Raw genomic sequence first — 21492 nt, 5'->3', positions numbered from 1 at the left:
TGATTAGGCTAGAAAAATCAGCAAGGCTATTTATACAGAAATACCATTGAAGATAAACTCACTCCTCAGTAATTTTTTCAAAGGCTGAGAGAGTGATAATTTCTACTATTAGTTCTTCACGTTAGCAAACACTGTGGTATAGAATTTGTTATAAATGTTATCCATACAATAAGGGAAGAACAAATACCTGCTTGTGAAAGGACTCCTCTGTTTTTGTGAAGTGGCATACTTCTACTGCCTCATATCTGGCTTTTATTTTTTAATATTTTTTTTGTTTCCTGTTTTAAAATATTGACAAACTTTCCTTTCCACATAAACTTCTAAGCTTCCATAGCAAAAAGTACCCTAGACCAAAAAAACCCCTTTCGTTTTTTTCTGTAAAATCACTTTGTAAACTCTTTTAAAAGCTGCCAATCTAGCAATTTCCCCAGATGACTTGTTATATCTTAATAATTAAATTGTAGTCTCTGAGCTGTCTTTTTCATAACAAAGTTTACAGGAAATGCATCTTCATCCTTGTCTAGCACAATATAAAAATGTTCTGCTGGGAATACTGTTGTATTTATTGAGTCTTCAGAATTTGTAATTCCTTTCAAAAGAAATTTAGTTAGCTCTTTTGAGCTTTCATGAACTGATGAAGGCAGAAAACAATAATAATTTGAAAAGATACTTCTAGGGAGTTTTATGTCTATATAATATTTGGTACAGGATCTGCAGTAGCAATGTGTTCTCCTTGGTACCTGCATATTCTTTGCAATACCCATTTACAAATAACAGCATTCCTATGTTCTATTTTATAAAATGTGTCTAATTACAAGATCTCAAAAACTATATGCTGTATTTAAAGGAATGTGTATATCACAATTGCTAATTTGAAGTATAAAGATCTTCCTCACAAAATATGTGCAATCCCACATCAAAAAGCTGGAGCTGTAGAGGAGATAATCACAAGAATTGATCCCTTGAATGAGTAAGAGAACTAATCCCAGCAATCTTCTGGGAGATGGTGCCTCTAGCCTTTCCGTGTTCACATTTAGGGACTGTTAGCGGAGGTTTCCTGGCTGACCTTGGATGTCAGAGCAGCAGATACAGCAAGGCACCCTATGGCTTGTCTGTCCTTGGTGACTACTTAGAGGAGCCTTGAGCTGCACATGGCTTTTTGTTTCCCAGCGGACTCCCCTTACCCAAGCACAGTATCCAGGCAGGCAGGGCAATTGTCTAGCAAGCCCTTGCCATCCGGAGTGCACAGCAATCCCAGCACCGTACGCCTGCCTCCCCACAGAGGTACCTGCCCCAGGACTCAGTGCTGAGACTCTGTCCACAGCTGAGATCTCAAAGCACCATCAGTGCCTGGCACAGCAGCGTTGCCCACAGGCTGCCCAGGAGCCATCGAAGCTCCCCTCTGCAGCTAAGGCAGCCAGCAGGTTGGCTGGCCTTTGGGACCCACTAACCAACCTCTGCAAGGCCATCCAAGAAACCAGCCTCACAGGATGGGAGCCGCTCATATCACCTCAGCTGGGCTGAATTTACCCAGAGGTTTCAGGGCTCAACGTTGGGTGTGGGGGCCAAGTTAAATCTTCCCATACTCTGGACTAGTATCCCAGCCAACTGAGTGTGGCAAGAGGGAAGGAGAAAGCAGTCTCCCGCTCCCGATGACATGATTTCACATGGAAACGTTACTGAGAACGCAGGGCAGCAGATTTCCAGGAGGTCATCCAACCCACTGGGCTAGAGATGCATCCTGACACTCACCCTTGTGTTTCCATGTCTGTTTAGATATGTCATACAAAACCAACCAAGTCCCACAAGAAAGACTAAAGTAGTTCCCACCTAAGGGTAATCTAGAGGCTTGTAATGAAGTTAGACTGCTGACAAAGTAAAAACTTCGATATAATTTTCTTGGACAACTCATTTATTCCAGTGAGATTGTACTGGGATCTCCCAACTGAATTTTCTCCCTTCTGGAGTACCTCGAGCTTTCTTATGGCTATGCACCAATCCTTCCTGTTGGAGCGGCTCTGCTTTTGCATTAAGTGCCTAAATACTCAAATTAAATGGAAATCAAGAGCCTCAAAGCTTTTTTACCAAATGTATAATGGCTTCCTACCCAAATAAAAACATGTTTCTGCAGCACTGACCTCCTGAGACATTTGGCTGAATGCTCTTAGTTTATGCAGCTGCATCCATCACAAAATGCCTCTTAATCATGCAAAGAAGTTCAGTGTCTGCTTTGCATTAAAAACCTACATCCATAGGAGATATTAAGCTGCTATAAATTCAGTGCATTGTTCTTCTCTAATGCAGTGATTACAGCATTTTTTCCCGTTTTGCTAGTGAAATCAGGAGGTCAAAATTTGTATCAGTATTGACTGATACTTGTTTTCTTCCAGCTGACATGTTTCTCATATTTAAAGACATGCTATTCCAGCATCACTGAGAATCTAACATGGATTACAGCACAATTTACAACATGATGCCCAATTACTGCTTTTTTGCTGTTGCTGCATACTGTTTTAAATGATTATGAGATTATTCGGAATATCACAGCTTTTCAAATTTGATTTGCTCTTAAAACACTGCAGTAGTTTTGTTCCATTCTTCTTGTTTTCCACTTGACAATTCAAAGACTTGGAATGAATGATTTAAATATGAGTCATGTGCATTATGAACTATTCAGTGTATTAGGAACACAGATGTTTACTGCCATAAATTATTGACATCATTTTGGGATGAACTTTGTTATAACCTTGAAATGAGCAAGCTGATGGAGAATATGAATCAATGTAAAGTATTTTCTGTAGGTCTGGAATATCCTTCTCTAAGGAAAGCTGCAGAAGTATTTTAAAAGGAAAACTTTAAGCTCAAAATTATCTGAAGAATAAACCAGAAAATGTTTCCCATCTATGATGCGAACTAAACCAGATTCATCTGTATTTAAAAAAAACAGAATTCCAAACAGTTTCTTGGTTTAGTGTGTTGATCAGAAAAGAAAGGTTGGTCTGAATAGGCTATTGTTAGTAACAAGCTTTGCTTCATCAAGTCAATAAATAGTTGAGTTGTTATATCATGTAGTTTCAGTTCATGAATTGTTCATCTGTTCAAGCCTTGACGGACTGAGAGTTTAGATACTGCAAACATTTCCTCGCTTGCAAATTCACTTTTTGAAAAAGAAGTGAAATGTAGCATCAGTTGCTAAAGGACAGAATTCAAGTGAGAGTTAGGATAATTGGGGATATTTAGCAAACTAGCCTCTCTCAAAACTGTGAATGGCAATGAACGTTGCAAGTAAAACTTCCCAAACTCACTGTTTTCTTCAACATAATAATTATCGAAGCTAACTCTTACCAGTCTATTAGTTTGACTGGCACAACCAAGCAGATTTCAGGAGATTATCAGCACCTTTGATCTCCTGATCCCTGTATGCAAACCCCTTTGATGCTGGGTGGAAATCCGGCATGAATCAAAGACAGCTTATTTTCTAAACAACAGAGGCTGATCTGGAAAAGGTCAGGCAGAAAAAATGGATACATATGTAAGCCAGTATCATACACAAAAAAATCACATCTTTCTCTAACTGGCTGAATGAACTTTTCTGAGGCTATTTTCTCTGGTTTGTTATGCTTTAGTGAAAGTGAAATATAATGCACAAAGAATTGTGGGTGTAGCATTTTACTTCCTGGCTTTGACATTTCTGGCGGGTTATTACTGCTAAATATTTGTGAGCATTAATGGCAGTAAAGAGCTCTAGAAACTGCAACTGGGAGGCAGATCTACACAGAGTTATAATTAGCGTAGTATTTAAAGTACTGGTGGAAGCTGGTTTTGTGCCATAGCTGAAGTTAACTGCAACTTTAATTTCAACCTCTGTCCCCAGACTTGTTGAAGTCACTTATCAGGAGGATGGGGCAGTGCATGATTGCCCAGACAGCAGTAGTACCACCGAGGGGATCGGTTGGGACTGTGGGCTTTGAGAGAGTGTGGAACAGGAGGCTGCTGCTGGACATCTGCCACTGGGGTGGGTTTGAGTTTCTGTAGACGGGCCCATAGCAGGGAAATATCCCAAAACAAACAGTGGAAACAATGTGAAAAGGGAACAGCACCACACACGCTCAGATTTATAGCAGCAATGGACACCACACTGAACAAAATGAGACAAGACAGCTACCTAGGTTATCGATAGCGTATCAGTTTTCAAAGATACTGCAACTAACCAGCAATCATATACTTTCTTCTTTAAATGCCAGCCCACAGATATGTCTCCTCCAGCCAGTTCTGGCCAGATTTGACAAAGAAGCATCTCAATGTTAAATAAGTTCCCACCAGTTTCATTAAAATCAATGCAGAAAAAGAGAAAAATAGCTCCTCTCCTTCCTTCCTTCCCTCACTGGGAGAAATGCAGTGGTGTTGGCTCTGCAGGTGCCCATGGTGTTTGGCCTGAGCAAATCCCTGCCCATCCAGGAGTTAGAAGCAGGAGAGGAACTGGGAAATGCGGGGAGGATCATGAGCATGTGGCAGCACTAGGGAGTCTGTGGGAAGATATTACAAAGACATGGGAGGGCTGGGGTTGCTCAGTTAAAAAATGTAAAGGCACAGAAGACTGATTGATAGGAAATTAGTGTTCTGGTACTTCTGTTAATCATAAAGAAATTTATTCCTTCATTCAGTGATAGTACATTCTAAGCACAGAGAAAAACAAGTATCTACCAGGTGCCTGGCTGTTTACAGTAGATACCTAAAGAAATAATGACCTTCATTTTACTGTCTCTCTCATCTTGCCCTCAACAGATGAACATTTTCCATAGGTTATGTTTTGGAGCACAAGCACAATCCTTTTAATGCATTTTCATGTAAAGAAAACATTTGGCCAACTGATGTGAACTTATTTATTTACAGCGTTAAAAACTTGTTTAAATTGTCTGTTATGGATATGCTATTTTTAATCACATTTCTGGGTATGTTCTTCTATTAGCTGTTATTTTAATTCCGAAAGGGAAAAAACCTTCAGCCCTAAGGTGGTCAGATGACAGATGCAAGCTGCCCTTTTTTTTTTTGTCCTTTCGCTGCATATATCACATACTGTGGGTCTGCAGAGTGGCAAGTCCACTTGGTCTTTCCCAGCCATAGTGCCAAGATACTGACATACAGAGATGCTCCACGATGTTTGGCTCTCGCTGTAGCCCCAGTTCCTGTATTGCTGGTTGCAGTGTTGATCTATGTTTAGAGTATTTCACATTTACAGACAACACTGCCATGCTGTCTAATATACTATTCTTTACTAAAAACATCCTAGCAATGATTTCACACTCATAAGGACATTTTCAGTATAGCAGCAGGAATACTCAGTAAGATTGCTGTGATCTAGGGTGCTTTATTTAGGGTCTTTCATTCTTAAAAGGGCTGTGCTTCAAAAGTTCTTCTTTTTTTTTTTTTTAAATAAGAACACAAAGTTTCAGATCATTCCTTTGATTGCAAAATTTCATGCATATTGACATTTTATAAGGCCTCCAAAACTCTCTCAGAGAATGAATGGCAATACAAGAAGTCTTTTCTTTATTTAGCATTTCTGGAGAAGTGGCTGCCAGAATCAGGGTTTACAATTACATATGTTAGGATGAAAAAGAAAAGTCATAAAAGCGCAGATGCACAGAGTCTGAGGACATCTAACCCGACCTCCCAGGGCCCAGCTCAGAGGCAGAAATTTGCAGTCCTGAGTTACTCACCTAACTGTCCCATACAGCTGAGGGAAAGAGTCAGGCACCAGGCTGTGGGATTTACAACAGCCAGGGTGCCAAGCAAAGTGATGCAGAGAAAATGCTGAAACAAGGGATATGTCTGAAATTCCCTCTCTCTGGGATTAAGGTGCCTATGAGAGAGAGGGATTTACAGCTCTGAAGTGCCTCTTAGCCACTTCAGTTGCTGCTTGGGTATGAATTACTCGTTTACTTTTTTAAAAGAAGATGCCTAGCAGTAGTGATACTGTTCCTCACCTTTTACGTAGTGCAAGTGACAGACATCATCCCACAGGGATGTTCATTCAAATGCTTTTGGAGTAATAGGTGTATGAACTCTCCGCTTTATGCTGAGCTCAGCGGGGTTGGTACAGGCTAGCCATTGTGTAACCATCCCTGATCTACAAAGGATTGTAGGCATCCGAAGAACTAGTTTGAGAATGCCTAAACACACCATGAAACAAAATATCTGCTGAGACACTCCTCTCATCCAAGATAAGAAAGCCGCTGGGAATAGGCATTAGAAGTACTTCAGGTGCCTAAATAACTTTACTGATGACAGCTTAGGTGCCTTTCAGGTATGCATTCCACAGGCAGATTTTTTGTGACTCACTCACTTGAATTCAGGCATCTAAATTCTGCTTGAGCTATGCCATAGGCACCTAAAGGCTTTTGGAATCTTTTCCTAAATTATTTAAATTTATAAAAATGTCTTGTTTCAAAAATATGGCAAGGATTCAAATGGTATCTCATTTTGCTATGTAAATGAGTAGGAGGTGATGTTTTAAAATTGTCTATATTGCTTCATATTCCTAACACAATTACAGGACAGGATTTAAATTTATCCAGCACTTCCAAAGCTTGCATTGATTTGACCACAGCTATATGTCGAACAACATTAAAATTTTAAGCCAGTATCTCAGGACTTCTTAAGTTGCTTTGCCAAACTCTTTCTTTTGCAAACATGATTCTGACACCAGATTTTTGTTATCCCAGAATATTGTTTCAGATAGCATCTAGGCACTGTTTTGCATTTTATATATGACCTTTACACCTTATTTACCAGACAAGCACCCTCAGCTTCTACAAACTTTTTTAAAATTCCCAACAGCAATAGGAATTTAGCTATAAAAATATATATATATGTGCTGCTTTATAAAAATTAGAAAGTAGCTTCCTTTTTTGTCTCATATGAAGTTTTTTCACTAGGACCTGGAGCTGTAACTTGGGGCTGACAGTTTTAATGCTCCTACTGAAGAGAGAGCAAAAGACAAAGGCTGATCAACTCTGCAGAGCAAGACTGTGCTGTCTAACCAGTCTTACACTAGAAAACCCAGAAAAATATATCTGTTGCCCTAGCCTAAGATTTTACCTGGTTTACAGCAGTCTAATTTAATAAATCCTATATGCTGTTGTGCTGTATGGGCATTTAGTTAGTGGCTGTAGCTATAGCCAGCTGATTTACTACTACTAATGCCGCATCCTTTTGGATGGATGTATAACATTACTTGCACTGGAAGTTGTTCTGCTTCCAGACATGCACACCAGAAAATATTAGCTGTACTACATCTTTCCCCAACTCAAATATCAGTGGTACGTTGTTCCACATTTCTCTCTGTGGTCTTTCATATTGCTAAAGCAGTAAACAATGAAGAGGGAGCACATCCAGGTTTGCATGATGCTGACTCCGGGAGGCAGAGGACCCTCAGGAATGGACAGGAGCCCACTCACTCCTGCCACTCTCTTTCTCCAGTTGGCACACTGTGATTCAGGTATCACAAGGTGGTGCTCTTGTATTTATGGCAAATTAATTCAGTAGCCACACTTGAGGTGCCTGAGGCTCTCACTGAACCTTGTGCTACATATGACAAGGTGAACTAAACAGCACTGTGGTGCTTGCACGCCTGCTATACCAGAAGAGATGCCTGGTGAGAACAGCATCTCCAGGGATGGCTATCTTGTGCTTCCCTATGCAAGAAAAGATTAAATGCTGCGCGCTCAGAGGATTGGTATGTGTTGCGATACTGTGCGATCTCTTCTTGGTGCCTCATCGAAAGACATTCTCTTGAGCAGATGTCATAAAATCTGGGCTGAATGCTTCCTTCATGTTTGCAATTCTCCAGTGGGAAGAGAAATAGACCCAGAAGATCTGTTCTGTAGACTAAGGGTCTAGCTATCTCTTTCCATCCCCATAAAGCTGAGCTCACCACTCCTCTCCAAAATGAAATATTTTGGTATCATCTCATACAGGTGTGATACATCCCATTTAAAACACAGTATTCATCTTTTTTACCCAAGCTGGACTATGTATTTTACTTTCTGCATTTCTCACTTATCCATTGGCTTTTCTCCAAGACTTCTTGGCTGTAATGAGGACACATTAAAGAATTTGTGATATCTCAAAGGTCCCTTGTACATACATATCTAATATCGGGACGCCAGAAACATTACAAAGATGGTATCTCAGAGAGCAAGAGAGAGATTGTACATGGAAAGCAGCTCTTGGACTATGTTTAAAGAAGATAAAACATCCACTTTTTCTACAAATCTAGCAGGTCTCTTATTATAATGAGGCTGCAGGAGACTATTTCAGGAGATTGGAGGATGCAGCAATCTTGTAGTTAATAAGGTTGATTGGATTACCAAGTAGGCTACTGTGGTTGCTGCTCATTGTGTATCTGAGTGAGAACTGAACATCTCTTGCTCCACATTTCTCTGAGCATCCCCTCTTTGCACATCAATTTTACTACAAGTAATAGGCTGTGTCCAACAGACATTACTCTGTACATGAAATAACACATTACTAAGAGGTCTGAATTGTACTGTAATAAGGTCAGTGGTCTACAGTTTTAAGCTACATACTGGAAAAGAGAAACCCATTGTTTGTTGCTTCTGGTTCTCTTCGAAAATTTTCTCCCCTCTTTGTGTTTAGTGCTCCGTACTTTCTAACAAATTCTGCATGCCCAACTCTTAGCTATTTCTTGAGTATTTCAGTATCAGTTCAGTGAAGTGAGGCACACATTGGAATGATGCTGTTGTCACCACTACATGCGCCAGTAATTCATATGCATGCAAATAAAAATAGTGCTAACCTGTACAAGTGTGGTACGAGGTCTTGTATGGTAAAAAATGACTGCAGTAGCCGTTGCTGACAACATTGCTTCAAAGAAATACAGAGAAAGTTTGAGATTGCTGTGGCATTCTGGCAAATAAAAGGAAATATGTTAAGAACAAAGCAGCTTTTCTCTCTCACTCAATAGCATTGCTTATTCTTATGACCGCCTCAGTCTGGTTTTAACACCAGTGTGACAGTGTGCACGGTCTTCTTGTGAAATGCTTTCTCTAGTTGAAGGAAAAAATTGCTTGTATTTTCTGTGATCTTATCCTGTGAGGACACTGGAAAGAGCTGTGCACAACATGTTCCCTACTTGCGAGGAAAGACGATGTTAATGATGATGCCATTTCTGTTTTACCATCTATTGGATTCCATAAATGCCACTATATTGACAAAAGCAGCCTGCAGTAATAATGTTGAAAATACAGTTGAAACAAAAATTGAGTGTATGTTGGTAATGAAGTTCTTCAGTATGATTGTAAAGTTCAAATAATATATCATGAATTTTGATGCATCCTGCCACCCACTTTTGCATTCCAAGTTAAGGTGGTACTTCATAAAAAAGACTACAGCATTCAGGCATGTACATGTGTACAAGTAGTACACTCCCATGACTTTGACTGTCCCTGAATGTTTAGTATCACGGATTTCCACCTAAGGGTCCCTCATTAGCCTCTCTACGTAATTTCTTCTGTTTCTCTTCTTGAATGCCAGTCCTTCACATTCACCAAGGACCCTACAATCAAGCCTTTCTCTCCTCTTTCCACATCACAGATCAGACCCCAGGAAACACCTGAATCTCCATATTATGTTCCCATCATTAATGTTCAGATTCCTGCATGGGTGTCACTGAGGATGTGATCTGAAGATAATGACACTGCGCAGTTATAAAGATGTAAAAGCCTCTGTAGATGCTTTTAGAGTCCCTCTTCTACAATAGTGTATGGACTGAAAGCTAAAGCACAGTTTTCACTCTTCTGGGGAATAGATATCTTCTGGTTAAATTTTGGAGGTTTTAATTTTCATCTCAGTTTTGTTGGTTTTGTTGGCAGTTTGACATAAGCATTGAATTTCAGAGGATTTTAAACTGTTCAAATTAGTAGCCAGCTTACATATCTTTTTAAACTTTTATTTTCTGCTCATCCATAAGATAAGGCTCAGTTTTGCAGCTTTTACAGAGATACTAAGCCTCCATAATTCTAGTTGAAGTCTGTGGATAGCACTACATGTTCAATTCTGAAAATTGGCTCTGAAATGACTAACATAAAACTTCACAATATGCGAATTGGAGGTGAATTGAAAAGCTAATACTCAACTCTTCGAATATGTTTATGCAGCACAGTGCTGGAGCCAAAGGAGACTTAAGCTAATCACAGAATCACAGAATTATTAAGGTTGGAAAAGACCTGTAAGATCATCAAGTCCAACCATCAACCCAACACCACCATGCCCACTAAACCATGTCCCGCAATGCCACGTCCACACGTTCCTTGAACACCTCCAGTGATGGTGACTCCACCACTTCCCTGGGCAGCCTGTTCCAATGCTTCACCACCCTCTCAGTAAAGAAATTTTTCCTAATATCTAGCCTGAACCTCCCCTGGCGCAACTTGAGGCCATTTCCTCTTATCCTGTCACTAGTCACTTGGGAGAAGAGACCAACACCCATCTCTCTGCAACCCCCTTTCATGTAATTGTAGAGAGCGATAAGGTCTCCCCTCAGCCTTCCCTTCTGCAGACTGAACAACCCCAGTTCCCTCAGCCGCTCCTCATAAGACTTGTGCTCCAGACCCCTCACCAGCTTCGTTGCCCTTCTCTGGACACACTCCAGCACCTCAATGTCTTTCTTGTAGTGAGGGGCCCAAAACTGAACACAGGATTCGAGGTGCGGCCTCACCAGCACTGAGTACAGGGGCACAATCACCTCCCTACTCCTGCTGGCCACACTATTTCTGATACAGGCCAGGATGCCGTTGGCCTTCTTGGCCACCTGGGCACACTGCTGGCTCATATTCGGCCGGCTATCATCAACACCCCGAGGTCCTTTTCTGCAGGGCAGCTTTCCAGCCACTCGTCCCCAAGCCTGTAGCGTTGCATGGGGTTGTTGTGACCCAAGTGCAGGACCCGGCACTTGGCCTTGTTGAACCTCATACAATTGGCCTCGGCCCATCCATCCAGCCTGTCCAGATCCCTCTCTAGAGCCTTCCTACCCTCGAGCAGATCGACACTCCCTCCCAACTTGGTGTCATCTGCAAACTTACTGAGGGTGCACACGATCCCCTCATCCAGATCACTGATAAAGATATTAAAGAAGACTGGCCCCAATACTGAGCCCTGGGGGACACCACTTGTGACCGGCTGCCAACTGGATTTAACTCCATTCACCACCACTCTCTGGGCTCGGCCATCCAGCCAGTGTTTTACCCAGCAAAGAGTGCACCTGTCTAAGCCTCAAGTTGCCAGCTTCTCCAGGAGAATGCTGTGAGAGACAGTGTTGAAGGCTTTACTAAAGTCCAAGTAGACAACATCCACAGCCTTTCCCTCACCCACTAGGCGGGTCACCTGGTCATAGAAGGAGATCAGGTTGGTCAAGCAGGACCTGCCTTTCATCAACCCGTGCTGGCTGGGCCTGATCCCTTGGTTGTCCTGCACATGCCCTGTGTAATGAAGACATCAGCAGCAAAACAGTCATATTAGAGATTTTCCCCCCTCCACAGTTTTTTCCTAAGCAGAGTCATTTCACTTTTGGGGAACATTGTGTTAACAGAGTATATTGCCTCTAGTGCCTGAATCGCCTTGTTCAGAAAAACTGTGCTGGCACTATAGTACAGACTCCTCAGTCTTAAACACGTCTCATTGTGTCATGTTATCCTCTCTCTTTTTTTATGAGGGGAATGTGGTGGGTGTGCTATAGCTTGACTTTAGTGAGGCTTTTGATACCCGTGACGTTCTCACTCAGAAGCTGAGGACATATATACGGGCTGGAAGAGAAGACTGGGCTGCACCACTGGGCTCGTGAGGAGTAATCAGTGGTGGCTTGATGCTCAGCTGCAGTCTTGTAACACACAGAGTACCTTAGGGGTTGGCATAGGGCCTATTTTGTTCAACATGTTCATAACTACCTCAATGACGACACCCAAATGCACCCTTAGCAAATCTGCAAACCAGGGGTACGGCTGATGTTGACTGGTGTGCTTCAGTTCAGCGTGATCTTGAGAAACTTGAGGACGGGGCCAACAGAAATACTATGAACTATCCACTTCTCCTTCAGCCAGGCAAAGGGCAAAGCCCTGCATGTATGGCAGAATAACCTCTACACCAGTACAGGCTGGAAACAACTGGCTGAGTAGCAGGCTGGCCCCAGTGAAAAGAACCTAAGGATCCAGGTGCCAGGTTGAATATGAGCCAACAGTGTGCTTTCATCACAGATGAGGCAGACTGCTTCCTCAGCTCCTTTGCAAGAACCATGGCCAGCATAGTGGGTGTTACTATCCCCTCTGCTTGACACTGGCCCATCTGCAATAGTGTCTGGTTTTGGGCCTAAAGCACATTACCTGAAGGAGATGCTGAGGTGCCTGGGATGAAGAGGAGGCCAGGAGGTGATCAAATAGCAGCCTACAACTATGCAAAGGGGTATTACAAAGACTACAGAATCAACTATTTCTTGGAAGTGGGAGAGGCCCGGTTGCAGAAGATGCCATGGCCACAGATTGTGTCTTGAGAGATTCAGGCTGGAGTTAAGGAAACCATTTGAGAGACTAATGAGAGCGGTGGTGGAATCTCCATCATTGGAACGGGTCTTGAAAACTCAACTAGAAAAAGCATGGCTAACCTGACCAAGCGCTGGCAATAGTTCTGCTTTGAGCTGCAGGTTGAACCTCCAGAGGTCCCTTCCAACCAACATTTCTGTGAGCCTATGATATCTCCCTAAGAATGCTCCTCTGGCAAGAAAATGAAGATTATTATTATTATTCCTTCAGTAGTCATGGAGGGTGTTGGGGCAGTATATTTTCCCTGTATATTGCAAGCACACACAAGCCTGAAATGTGCCATTGCCAAGATGTGTCCACTTGGCAAAAAGAAAGAGCATGCCACACTCTTGTGCCAAAACCAGAAAGCCATATGACCTTGGCAAGCATAGCACATGAACCTAGACCTGGCACACTCCTAAGGCATCCACTTTCCCTTCTTTTGTCTGAATCAAAGGCAGAGGTAGTTCAGCTCTGCCCAGACCATGGCAAGACAACGTGTTGCTCACAGTATGCATACTGATGATGAGACTGAGACTGATCTGGCACATTCAGTGTTTTTAAAATACTTGTAGAACAAGGAGATTTTAATTTTACATCCAGAATTGAGAATTTCAAATTTTGTTTGATTCTGTGATAGGATTAGAAGTCTAGCTCTAAGAATGAAGATATGTGGCTGGGGCCCTTGCTCTTCAGGGAGTGCACGAGTAGCAACCTAGGGCTCAGTGATTAAACTCCGGAATTCAACTCAACTCTTGCTCTGTGAGTGGGGCTTTGTCGTGGTTTAAGCCCAGCTGGCAACTAATCACTACACAGCCGCTCACTCACTCCCCCCAGGTGGGGTGGGGGAGAGAACCAGAAGAGTAAAAGTGAGAAAACTCGTGGGCTGAGATAAAAACAGTTTAATAGGTAGAGCAAAAGAACACTGCACGGAGAAGCAAAGCGAAAGAAGGAATTAATTCACCACTTCCCGTCGGCAGGCAGGTGTTCAGCTATCTGCAGGGAAGCAGGGCTCTATCACGCGTAGCGGTTGCTCGGGAAGACAAACGCCATTACTCCGAATGTCCCCACCTTCCTTCTTCCTCCCCCGGCTTTATATACTGAGCATGATGTCATATGGTCTGGAATATCCCTTTGGTCAGTTGGGGTCAGCTGTCCCGGCTGTGTTCCCTCCCAACTTCCCGTGCACCCCCAGCCCACTCGCTGGTGGGGTGGAGTGAGGAGCAGAAAAGGCCTTGGTGCTGTGTGAGCCCTGCTCAGCAGTAACTAAAACATTCCTGCTTTATCAACATTGTTTCCAGCCCAAATCCAAAACACAGCCCCATACAATCCAAAACACAGCCCCATACTAGCTGCTATGAAGAAAGTTAACCCCATCCCAGCCAAAACCAGCACAGGCTTGAAGGAAGCTAAGCACCAAGCTAAAAGTCTGTCCCCAAGAAGGCCTAGGTTGGCAGGGAGTTTGAAGGGTCAGAGCTGTTCTGTTGTGTGGAAACTGGTATGTGGAGGCATGACAGGGAACAGTGACTCATTTCCTCTAGGACAGAGAAGATGAAGGAGGAGATGAATGGAAACAGAGCTTCATAAATCAAATTGATTCAAGTGATTTTTTTAAATATAGTTACTTTCCAGATTGTTTCTGCTAGATACAGATGCTGGTGTTGTAAGAAGCAGGAACACTACATAAAATGGGATAATGAATAATAGTAGATCATGGAATATAAAGAATAATAGTAAGAGCCCTCCAGAGGTGGTGGAGAACTGCTGCAGTATGGACCTCACAGATGTTCGGGCCCTGTTTTGGTAGACCCTGTGTAGTCACTTTCTCTCACCTCTGCTTTCAGTATAACTTGTGATTAGACAGGGAAGAAACAGGGTATCTTTCTCTTCTGTATCCTCCCCCACTTTCATTTCTAAGAGCTTTACCCTGTGCAAAAATTGTCTGAGAACGAAAGGGCTGTCCCATTTTTTCATGGTTGCACAGTATGATCTCTTAGACCTTATATTCATTCTTACTGCTAGAACCACCAATCTCAAATAAGCCAGAATGTGTATTGCTGCTTTTGTGGATCAGAAAAACACAACCATCAAGAGTAGTGCAGAAAAGAAACATCCAAGAATGTTGCCGCCTGGAGTTTTATAATTCAAGAAAGATCTTATCACCAGTGACAGAGCATCTGTCACTATGGAGGGAAGTTGCTTCCATTTTGTATTTCTTTGCAGGGTTCATTGTGAGCTTTCAGTACTTCAGTATTTTTTTTTAAAGCATCTGGTTTTGGAAAACAGTGCCATTGCCTTGCAAAATTATTCAAACCCGATGGGGTTGACATCTCAAGGCCAACATTGGTGTTTGGGGGATGTAGAAGGCTTTTAGATGTAAATCTGTGAAATACCTTGTTCCATGTCAATCTGATCTTCAGAAATAGGATAGTGCTATAGCCAGCTGACAGAGTGAGGATGGAGAAAGAAGGGCATTTAGGAGGTAAAGTTTTTTGCTTGGTCTTAAAAGGCAACATTTGCTCTTTGAAATTCACAGTTACCTCTGAGCAGGACAGACTTATGTTCTTCTCTCTCTGGAGTTTGTAGCCCTTGTTCTAAAACTGTGCCCAGGGAAACCTCTCTGAATGTTTTTTCTAGCATCCACTTGAGAAAAGGAGATATACATAATTTGGTAGGATTTTATTTTTACAGTCTAAATACTGATTTATTCCTGCTTACCTCTTGCAGATCCACTCCCTTGGGCCCACACACTATAATGACCCTTCACCTCCAGCTCTCCATGTGATGTTTCAGTCACTTTTGGTCCCTCCATCATCTCTACTGTTCCTCCCTCCCACTATGACCTCTGGAGTATAGCCACTTTAAGTTCGGACTCTGTAACTGACTGGAGGCAGCTTCGGTGAAAGGGGGTAGATAATAATTGGTTTATATCTGAAAAACAAAAACTCAAAAATGTATGGGTAGCAGAGAAGCGTGTTATGACAAGTACATTTCATTAGACTAATTAATAATCTTTTAGGCATTTAAACCCTTCCCCACTAAAATGTCCTTGCTTTCTGTATCAGGACAATAAACCTCATAGTAGTTTGAGTTATCTGAGTTTTATAGAAATTGAATTCCAACTGTGCAATGGTTGCCTATGCAGTTACAATGCTCAAAGCTTCCTCTCGTTAACTCTCCCATAACTTAACCTGAGTGAGCTGCATCAGGGGACTTCTGTGCCCCGTTGTGTTAGAGAAGATGTGACCTTATCAGTGTCCAGCCTGAGGGATGGGATGATGGCATGAGCTAGCATTCCTGTAAGGTGACATGCCGTTGTCACCACATGGAATCTTAAACTGAAGTAGTACTGTGAAATGAAGTATCTCAGGCCACTCTAACAAACTCAGATAAAAACTTTTTTTTGTATTTTGGCCACATCAGAACACTTCATTCTAATATAAGTTAGTAAGAAACGTAATGTAGACATCTTTCCTAAGGATTTTAAAAAAATCAGGCTAGTATTTCCTGCCATGAATAAAGAAAATTTCAAGTCCTGTAGTTCCGACTTGCAATGAGAACAAATGGTGAAATGTCAAAGTATCCCACTGGATAAAAATATTTTCTTTCTCAGCTGTTGTCTTTGGGAATTGGGTGGAATGACATGTCTCTATACTCATTTTTTACAATATCTGTATGCCCTGAGACTGCTGGAGTAATTTTAAAACAGACCTTTCTATCCAAAAGTAAAATTGGCATGTAGCCTTTTGATTCAGTTAACAGATGGTGTGTGGTATTTATGAGAACAGTTGTTAAATGCTTTATAGTGTGACTCACCAACTGATAGCTGCATATTAATGGAAAGTGGACGGTGCTATCACATTTACAAGTGCTGTATTGTTGAGGGGAGCCGGTTGAGCGGATTTATATAAACAGTTGCCCTCAGAAGTTCAGTCTAGAATATTTGGATTCTTTCTCAAAGTACTGTTTTTATGGGGCTGAAACCTGCTAACCTTACTGAAAAAATGAAAATCTTTTAAACCACAACGTAGACCTTAGTTTCTGGGGAAAAAATGGAGTTCAGCAGTTAATTATGTTTATTTTTTAGAATTAATTTCTGAGCTGGGTGATACTTCTAGTTACTAACTGAAATTCTCTGAAAATGTATTTATGATCCTGGTATCAGTATATGAGATACTAGCTGTTAATCAGACCAGCCAGAAGGCATTCTTGACTTTTCTTGGTATGAGTTATGATGAATTTTAGGTAGAAATTTGGTTTTGCCCATTTTCAGAGTCTTAAAGAAATCGTTCTAGAGCAACGTGATTGGATTGAATTCAATTCAGGTATTATTAAAAATCATTGCTATGAGGTTTTTTGGTGAAACACTCTGTCTATCAGTCATTTCAAGAGCTGAAAAAAACACTGAAAGCATGCCAGACATTTCATTAAATTAAAAGGACCATAAAACAGACCTAAACCACAAGACCATGCAAATTATTGCAAAGGCAGCTATCTATCATTGTTAAAGCACTTATTTTGTTGCCTTTATCTTGCATTTGTTTAGGTTGCTTTTGTTTGCCTTTGAACAGTAAAGCAGTCTTAATGGAAACACTGCAGTGAAGTGATATCAGCAGCACTGCTCCAGCTTACTGTAGTTGATGTGAATAAAAAGAAGCCCTAATATAACTAGAATAAAATTACAGACCTCATTCTCTCCGGCCCCTGCATTGCACAGACAGACTGGGGCCCAAAGGAAACAGCCCCTGATGGAGAGAGGCAGAGGGCACCAGAGGGCAGCCCCAAATTGTCCTCTGATTCTTCATCCATCGTCTATGCAGGAATTTCCCATATCTAAAGTTACATTCTGGATTTAGGAGCATCCAAGCAAAAGGGGCGGTTGGACAACAGCAGTTTTGGGCAATGCCAGAGGCTCCCAACAAACCCAGGAGAATTTTAACATTCCCCTGCTGCTCCCATGAATAATCAAATGTTATTTAAACTGTCTGGGGATTATTTTTTTCTCCTTCAGTTCCCACTAAGCCTTAGTAAGTATAGGAGATTCCAGTGGGATCTTTAGCAGAGTAAATTACTATTTGTGCCATAGGCAACCACGCAGCATCTGGTGGCAAAGGTTGGAGAGACGCATGTTGTGTTCACAGGATGTTGCAACATGGTTCTCTTCACTCAGATGCCTGTTTGCACTTTGGCCGTGGGGTAGCGTAGGGGAGATACAGAGACAGAGAGGCTGCTGCGGGTACCGACCTTCTCAGCTGACCACTGACCCAGCAGCCTGCTCCTAAATCGCTGCCTGTGACTGGTATTTCAGGCAGGGCTGAAGCCCCTCCTGGGCCCCACGTTTCATCTGCAGAGATCCCACCTCTCTGGCAACGGTGCAGACTGGATTCCCAGGGACCTCTGAAGGTCTCATCCTGAGGCTGCAACCATACAACTGTTGGCATACACATTTACCTGCATGTCCAGGTGCCTTCGTGCAAGTCAATGGATTTATCCAAGACAGTGAATTATGTGTTTGACAAAAGAGAATGCAAAAGTTTGCAACGTCAAGGTTTCAATAAAACCCTAGTCATCCAAACAAATGTGACAAATAAAACAAATGTGAAGTTTAGAGTTGGTCAGCTCAAATATAAATTTGCCTTAAACTCCCCTTAATATGCCTTTATTTTCATCCAGCTATTGCCCTTGTTTAAAGAAAAGAGCTGCCATCTTTTAAAAATAAACAAAACCTGTAAACTCTACAGGAAAAAGCAGCAAAAATAGAGGGGTTGGAGGAACTGATTAATGAGGAAAAAAATACATAGAGCTTGGTGAAGCGGTGGCTCACAGGCGATGTGATAAGTCTACAAATATTTGCAGGCTGTAAATACCGAGGACAGGAATTTAGTGTGACACAGTCAGGCATAATCAGTACTAAAGGGAGAGGAAAAAAATATATGCTGAGAGTTGAGGAAAAAGGCTTGCCAGTGAGATGTAATAGACCTGGGAATTAATAGATGCCACACATGTCCTGCGGGGAGCCGTGATATGTTGGTAAGTAAATAGGCTGAGAAAGATGACAGGACTGTTCATCTTGAACTGCTGTGGTAAGGTGACTTGTTAAATCTCAGCCATTAATGCATATATGCTTAGCTTTCAAGGGCTGGCTTGGCTGTGTGTTGAACAGAGGTTGGCAGGCTGAGTTTCCCAGGCCCAATGCGAATTTTGGCCAGCTGTGCCACCCCCTCCATGGCTACGACTGGTACCGACACGTGGAAGATTAAGGCAGGTCACAGGTGTGCCAGTGCAGACTTGCAGTGCCGCTTGTCACTGCTGGGTGGGTATGAGGATGGATGGGGCAGAACTGCCTCTTTTGGAGGTTTCACCTTGCATGGGACCACAAAAGGAACAATGAAGCCAGACCCTTTTAAAGCTTGTGGAAAGCCAGTGAGGATGTTGGGGTAACAGAGCCCGTGGTCTGATCCCCTGGCTATACAGGGGAGGTTTCTCCTTGGGTTCCTCTGCATCGCCCCAGCAAGGTCTCAGACTCGGCGGAAATAACCGTTTTACAAGGCTTAACATTTTTTTCCTCTGCCTCTCCCTCCAAAGTGCTGCTGGGTGGTGCATCTTCTTCAGCAGCAAAAGAGGGTGAAGGTTTGTCCCACTGTGCTGCGAGGCACAGCCCCAGGGAGAGCCAGGCAGGCTGACCCAGCTCCAACCCCCTGCTCAGCCCCGGGCACGGGATCCGGATCAGGCAGGAGAACCTCTGGCCAGCCTTGCCCTGGCCGCTCCCAGCTCGGAAACCTCTGAACAAAATGTTCCCAGCTGGGAAGTGGGAACAAGTCTGCTCCTTGTTGCAGATCTTAAAAAGACCTTACACACCCCAAAGACGGTCCCTCTTGCTCCTCCCCACGCCACCGGCGGCCGATAAAAGAAATTACTTCCACTACAGCTCTTGGCTCTTACTAACGGAGAGTTATTTCCTGCTCAGGGCACACTGGCCTCGGCCTCTGGAAATGGGAAATTCCACCGTGAAACCAGCGGGAACTCATTTCACTGACCGAAGTCCGTCCTGTCTCAGTGTGTTTCTGCGGGAATTTTTCCTCTGAGAAACCGGTGGGTTCTGGGGGTGGAAAAAGGAGCTTTGTTGAAGTTTTTAACCAGCCTGATTATATCCGCCATAGGAAAAGCATTGTAAAATGAGCCTCTAGTGACTTACTAATCCACTAAGCTAGAATTTAGAAGCAAAATTAATTTAATTAAGCCAGGAAGTTATTCACAGACTACAGCTAGCATTTTTTATTACAGCCAGTCCACTCTAACCCGCACCGTGTCTGTGAAAGTAAAGCTATTTGATCAAATAACACTACTACTCTGAATTAATAAAGCCAGCACTGAGCTTATGAGGTGCAAGATGGGAAGGCCTTTAGGTCTCGTAATTCAGCTCGAAAAGGCACGGCTTTCGCACTGGTGTGTTTACTGGTTTCCCTTCCCAGCATGTTGTGACTTGCAAGTATGCTTTCAGGAGTGAAAACAAATCTACAGATGTTTATTCATCCTGCTCACCTATGTACGGTCTGATTTTTGACTTCGTGCACTGAGTTACTGCTGCACTTTCAACCCGCGTTAACGTACATGCGTTTTTCTCACCCCTGGTTCTATGCGAGGGCTGGGCATGCAGCGAGCCAGAAAGCTGTGGGCGTACGTCTCTAAATACGGTTTCTGAGCATGTCATCGGGTTAAACAGATGCAAGAAGAAAACGACCTCTCTGACTGACAGGTGCGGAGCAAAGCAGCGCGTGGGGAGCTTACACGGCGGAGAGCCTGAGGGCAGCTGGCCCTGCGGCGGGGGGAGAGGGTGAGCTTTTGGGGAAAAGGAGGAAAACCCAGACAAGGCTGACCCGCTGAGTCCAGAGCACTGCTAGCCCTCCTGTTACAAGGGGCTGGCAGCGCCCAGGACTTTTCCACAGGCATGGTTTTGCAGGGATGAGATTTGGAATAAAAAGCCATAAACGGGGTTAGAATAGCAACTAGGAAAAAAAGTGAAGAAGCATTTAACACAATGGTAAAGAAGATGGCTTTTATTAAAACAGTAAAGAATAAGGCCAAAAGGAGCAAAGCACAGTTCTTGGCCTCAGGCTCTGGTTTTGCAGGGCCAGTGGCACTGATGCGGTCTGTGAAAGGCTCAGCCTTTGCTCCCGTGGCCGAGGTCACGCTCCCCCGCCAGCCCTCCATTTCGCCTCCCGCGGCTGGGCTTGGGGCCGGGCACCCCCGGCTAGGGCACCCCCGGCTAGGGCACCCCCGGCCCCGTGTTTCGCTGACACCCACATTCGTCTGGCACCTGGGTCCCGCAGAGCATATGCTGCCTGTGACCAGCGAGCGGCTTTCCACATGTGCTCCCAAGGTCTCCCGATTGGTGTGCTCCGCAGAAGGGGCCGGGCCTTGAAGTCAGCTCCTGTGCCTATGACAGATGATATTTTTATGCAAGAAAACAAAACCAGGATATCTGATGGACTGCATTATCTTTCCAGACAGCTTGGAGCTACAGCTGCAAAGTACGAAGTTTTATGCTTAGACTTCAAAACTGTGAGTGGAATTTAAACATCAGTTTTAAACGCCTACTTTTTTTTTTTTTACCTTTTTTTGTGTGTGTGTGCAACTTTGCATGAAGTATATATATCTGCATAATAACTTTTCATTATCAAGTAAGCTGTTGCGAATTCTCATAAGATGAAATAATTACTGCTTTGGAAAACTTCACAAAGTGTTAGCTGCATTTGCGGCTGGACTAATAAATGTGTACTGAGGAGGAGGAGGATGCTCTTTTCAGTGAATGCAATTAGTGTGGCTAGAAATGGTTTCAAATTATCTTTTCCACTGGAAAATGTGTTTGAGCAGGACTAGTTGTGCTGAGGGAGAATCT

At 43.0% G+C, this 21492-nt stretch overlaps 1 protein-coding gene across 1 annotated transcript in view; it reads left to right on the top strand.

Moving 5' to 3' along the window:
• The first annotated feature begins 21110 nt into the window (after nt 1-21110).
• STARD13 (StAR related lipid transfer domain containing 13) overlaps nt 21111-21492 on the top strand; it is a 305199-nt gene continuing 304817 nt past the window's right edge. Inside the window, exon 1 of the mRNA XM_059826737.1 lies at nt 21111-21155. The gene's annotated coding sequence lies outside the window, so the exon portion shown is untranslated. The remainder of the gene's footprint in view (nt 21156-21492) is intronic.

The sequence above is a fragment of the Gavia stellata genome, chromosome 1 (genome assembly GCF_030936135.1).
Source record: "Gavia stellata isolate bGavSte3 chromosome 1, bGavSte3.hap2, whole genome shotgun sequence".
Classification (NCBI taxonomy): domain Eukaryota; kingdom Metazoa; phylum Chordata; class Aves; order Gaviiformes; family Gaviidae; genus Gavia; species Gavia stellata.
The sequence above is the reverse complement of the archived record's forward strand: the minus strand, read 5'-3'. Positions and strand labels throughout refer to the sequence as shown.